Genomic DNA, 5,744 nt, shown 5'->3' on the forward strand with positions numbered 1-5,744 from the left:
TGGATTTGGACAACTGTACGATAATTTTTGAACTGTCATTAAAAACATAAAGCTATGCTTTATTCTGTATTTACATTTCCATGTAAATATAGTAGAATGAGTGGAATCCTGTGATTGGCTGAGTAACATTCCAGGTACAGAGGGGTCTGTGTCATCCCAGAATCCCTGAAGACTTTGGTTAAATGGCAAAAGAGAATTCAAGTGCAGGTAGGACTGATGGGTCAGTACTCTGACCTTGAAGGAAGTCCATTCATCAGGCCTCTCCAGGTGGCCCTGGTGTGATGGGAAGGCCCATAAAGGTGGAAGCGGGAACAAGAGTTCCTGCGTCAGTGAACACTATGAGCTATGGAAGCATCACTAGCTTTGAAGATAGAGGAAAAGGCAATGGGTGCTGGGATCTCAAAGAACTAGAAAAGAGCAGAAACATACTCTCCACCCCAGCCCCAGAAAGAATGACTGTGCCAACACCTTGCTTTTGGCCTGCTGATGTCTCAGACCTCTAATCCCTAACCCTGTAGGATAATGGATTTGAATTTAAGCCTACTTTTGTTTTGTTTGGGGTGGGGGGTTGGGGAGGAGAGACAGGTCTCTCATTGTAGCTCAGGTTGGCTTGGAACTCACTATGTAGACCAGGCTAGCCTCAAACTCACAGAGATCTGCCTGCCCCTGCCTCCTGGGATTGGATGTGTGTGACACCACACTACACCTGTCTTAGTTAGGGTTTCTATTGCTATGAAGAGTTATCATGACTATGGCAACTCTTATAAAGGAAAACATTTAATTGGGGCTGTCTTACAGTTCAGAGGTTTAGTCCATTATCATCATGGCAGGACTTCAGGCAGACATGGTGCTGGAGAAGGAGCTGAGATATCTACATCTTGATCCATAGGCATCAGCAGGAGACTGTGTGCCACATTGGGTATAGCTTGAGCATATGAGACCTCAAAGCTTGTCCCCACAATGACACACTTCCTCCAACAAGGCCTCATCTACTCTAACAAGGCCATACCCCTAATAGTGCAACTCCTTATAGGCCAAGTATTCAAATACATAAGTCAATGGGGACCATTCCTATTCAAACTACCACATTTCACACCCTGGCCACTGTTGTGGAATATTATTTTAACGTGTTACATTTGTTTATGCTGTGGAACATTTGTTTAATAGTGCAAAGATGTATTGCATTCTCTTATGTTGCATTTGTTTAACTCTGTGAAGCTGTGTTACTTTGTCTAAAACACCTAATTGGTCTAATAAAGAGCTGAACAGCTGATAGCAAGGCAGGAGAAAGGATAGGCAGGGCTAGCAGGTAGAGAGGATAAATAGAAGGAACAAGAAAAGAAGAGGAGGATGCTAGGGGCCAGCCACACAGCCACACAGCCAGCCACAGTAAGATATACAGAAGTAAAAAAAGGAAAAAGCCCAGAGGCAAAAGGTAGATGGGATAATTTAAGTTAAAAGCTGGCTAGCAACAAGCCAAGCTAAGGCTGGGCATTCATAAGAAAGAATACGCTTCCTTGTGAATTATTTGGGAGCTGGGTGGTGGGTCCCCCAAAAGAGCCAAAAGAGTAAAGAGTAAATAACAAACAACTATAGGCCGCCCTAGGTTTGTAGCCATAACATAATGCAGAAATGCATTCAGTCCAACTTCAAATCCCCATAGTCCATAACAGTCTCAATTTTTTTAAAAGTCCAAAATTCAAAGTCTCTTCTGAAATTCATGCAACCTCTTCACTATAATCCCCTGTAAAATCAAAAGGAAAAAGCAGATCACATAGTTCTAACATACAGTGGCACAGGACATACATTACCATTCCAAAAGGGGGCAGAGTGAGGAAATACTGGACCAAAGCAAGACTAAAAACCAGCTGGACAAACTTCAAACTGTATCTCCATGTCTAATGTCAAAATGCTCTTCAGATCGCCAACTCCATTCATCTTTGTTGACTGCAATACACTTCTTTCTCTTAGGCTGGTTCCACTCCCTTAGCTCTCCCCAGCAGCTCTGGCATCTCCGAAACTTTGGATTATCCAAGGCAATCTAGGCTTCACCTTCACAGCTTCACACAATGGCCTTTCTAGGCCTCCATGCAGGAACACCCCTAATACATGTCTGGTCTTAGCAGCTTTCCTTAGTTGTAGAGGGAGATTTCATAATCCCTTTCTTTTATCCTAGACTCTAAAGCCAGAACCATGTGGCCAAAGCTGCCAAGTTCTGCTGATTGCTGGGGCTGGAACATGGCCCCCTCATTCAGTTACATCTTCATTAGCTTTCTGTTTTAGATGGTTTCCTTCACTGCCTAAGCTTGGCTATCTTGGAACTCTCTCTGTAGACCAGGTTAGCCTTGAACTCAGAGATCGGCCTGCCTCTGCCTCTGAAGTGCTGGAATTACAGCCACACCTGGCTTTGTGCTTTTCTTTAATTCCTTTTCACAAGTTGGATCTTGCCCTGAGGTCACCACTTCCTTTTTTCCTTTTAACATCAGACTTTTCTTTATTTTATTTTTATCTCTGAGAACACAGGATTTATCTCCATTCCACTTCCCAGTGCCACTTTTCTCCTTGAACTATTTATTTTTTTTGCTTATACAGATTTATAAGGAAAAGGAACAAGTTAGCTAGGAGAAACACAAAATGTGCAGTTCGAGGTGTTCTCCTAGCTCAGCTTGCTCCGGTTCCTTATCAATCTGTATAAGCATGAACACTAATAACCACATGACAGAGTCAATATACTGTTTTGAGATTTCCTCTGCCAACTGAATTAATACAAAACTCTTCAATTTAGGCTCAGGCAGATTTTTTTTTTCGGACAAGGGCATAAAGCAGCCACATTCTTCACCAAAATATCACAAGAATGGTCTCTAGGCCACACACTAACATTCTTCTCCTCTGGAACCTCTTGACTCAGGCCCCCGCAGTTCAGATCACCTCAGCACCACTGTCTTCCATGTTCCTACTAGGATGATCCATTAAGCCCCACTTACAGGGTTGAATTGCTTTTCGAATCCAAACTTCCAAGTCCACGTTCCTCCAAACAAAAGCATGGTCAGGCCTATCACAGCAATACCTCAGTCTCTTGTCTTCAGGTTTTATTGCTGTGAAGAGGCACCATAACCACAGCAACTCTTACAAAGGAAACATTTGATTGGGGCTGGCTTATCGTTTCAGAGGTGTAGTCCATTATCATCATGGCAGGAAACACGGTGGCATTCACCCAGACACGGTCCTGGAGAAAGAGCTGAGAGTTCTACATCTTGATACGCAGGCAGCAGCAAGAGAGCGGCTGAGATTTCAAAGCCTACCCCCCCAGAGACACACTTCCCCCAGCAAGGCCACACCTACTCCAACAAGGTCACGCCTCCTAATAGTGCCACTCCCTATGGGCCACGCATTCAAACACATGAGTCTACGGGGCCCGTACCTGTCAAACCACCACTGGGGTGGGGGGATTGTAAACATTTAGGTAGCTCTCTGAAGACCATCTTGTCCATTTCTCTACCTAACTGCATGGATGGGATTGTGAAGGTCAGAGACATTACATAATTTTACACAGGTTTTTTCTCTCTTTATTTATAGAACTTTAATATACAATTTCTTCCTTTCTTAAGATTCACTTTGTGTGTGCATGTGTGTGTGTGTGTGTGTGTGTGTGTGTGTGTGTGTGTGTGTGTGTGTGTGTGTTTGTACATGCATACAAGGTGCCCATGGCAACCAGAAAAGGGCATTAGATACCCTGGAGCAAGTGTTATAGGCTATTGTGAGCTGCCCCATTTTAGGTGGTGGGAAAGTATCTTAGGTCCTATGTAAGAGTAGCAAGCTCAGAGAACACACTTAACTGCTGAGGTACCTATCTCCCTTATATCCAGTTTCTCATTTTGAAGTGATAAATCTTGCAGAATTATAAACAACATTTTATGGGGGTAGAATCAGCATACCTCTTAAACTTTGTTGACAGGAATGATCACATAGAATTATGTGTAAGGGAGTGGAATCTGCAGATTGGCTGCTAAAGTTCATCATGGGTCCAAATTCCAGAGGATAAAAGATTAGATGCACAGCTGGCAATTTTCTTCATGTCCTCTAGAAACTAGTCCATTTCTTGGGAATTTGCATCAATCTGAAACATGCTCAAGAACCTCATTCTGGCCATAAAGGGTTTCAGTTGAATCAATCTTAATCCTTGAGTACACCCAGAATACATGTCTGGGCTTCTACTGTCATAGATGATTTCCTAAAGAAAATAAATTGCCTAATGACTTTTTCAAGAATTCAGTAATAAAAACACTTCATTGATCATAAGTAATATGAGTTATTTCATAAGTTGTCTATTTTTATCATGTGTATGCAAGTAATCATGTTTTGGATGAGAAAATGACCCTAATAGAGGTAATGAGTCAGTTACATATGTTTGTTAAATAAATACATGAACGAGGTAGTATAGCAGATACTGTGTTTCTTATGCAGGTGCTCACAAAATGTACATGAGTCAATCATGAATACCATAACATATAGAAGTGCTAAAGAAGTATCACTTTTAGAAAACTGTAGCAGACCTTGGTTAGCCACTCACATACACAAAGTATGGCAGCTGTTGAGGGATCTGTCCGTGGTGCTGAAAAGGGTATGCCACAGATGTTCAAGGATGCACTAAAACTGTGGTACACGTTTTCTTCTAGGCTTCTGTTTGGGGTGCCGACAGTACAGATAAAAATTATTATTTGCTAGATATTGTTTCCTACTTAAAAATTTGAAGGGATTTAAGAATAACAGCTGTAGTGTTAGTTTGCATGCTGATAAATTCATTTTTGTGATGTGTATAATCCAGTGGATTTTAGTGAACTCATAAAGGTTTAGAACTGCCATTGCTATCTAATTTTAGAACATGTTTACTACCACAAGAAGTAATCTTATATCCATGAGTGATAACTCAATATTTCTATCCCTGATCCTCTGGCAAGCATAGATCTACCTCCTATCTATATAGATCTGTCTATTCTGGATATTTCATGTAGGCAGGATCATTCAGTATGGCCTTTCATAACTGATTTCCTTTACAAATCAAGTTTCAGGGATTGTGTTTGCATTGACATGAATCAGTGCTTTACTACTTTAGTGGACAGATCTCTTGTATGAACATACCACATTTTATTGATCTGTTCAGCAGTTGGTGGGCAGTTGAGCGGCTTCCACTATTTGGTTATTATTTCAAGTGTTTCCATGAACATCCGTGTGTAACTTCTCGTGTACATTGTTTTCAATATTTTAAAGTCTATGCCTAGGGGTAGAATTGTTGGATTGTATGATGCTTTTAACATCTAGAGGAACTTCCAAATACCTTTCCAAAACAAAATTGTGTCGTTTTAGCTTTACAGTATCAGTGTATGAGGGCTTCCATTTTTCCACATCCTCACTGTGCTGGTTAGTTCTGTCAGCCTGGCACAACCTGTCATCACCTAGAAAGAGACAATTGGTGAGTCATCTAGAACAGCTTGTTCTAGGCATGTCTAAGGGGGGTTGTCTTGACTGTCGTTTGATGTATGAAGCCCCAGTCCACCGTGGGCTGCATTTCCCCCAGGTCAGGCCCTGAAATACATGTATAAATGAGAATAAAGCCGGCAGGCAGATAGAGCAGACTGCAGGGGTGCATTCATTTCTTTCTACTCTTGATTGTGGAAGTGATGGGGCCTGCTGTCTCATCTGTCTCAAGCTCCTGCCTCTGAATTTCCCTGCAGCGATAGGCTGAA

The sequence above is a fragment of the Peromyscus californicus genome, unplaced genomic scaffold (genome assembly GCF_007827085.1).
Source record: "Peromyscus californicus insignis strain IS unplaced genomic scaffold, ASM782708v3 Scaffold_18__1_contigs__length_77618521, whole genome shotgun sequence".
Lineage (NCBI taxonomy): Eukaryota > Metazoa > Chordata > Mammalia > Rodentia > Cricetidae > Peromyscus > Peromyscus californicus.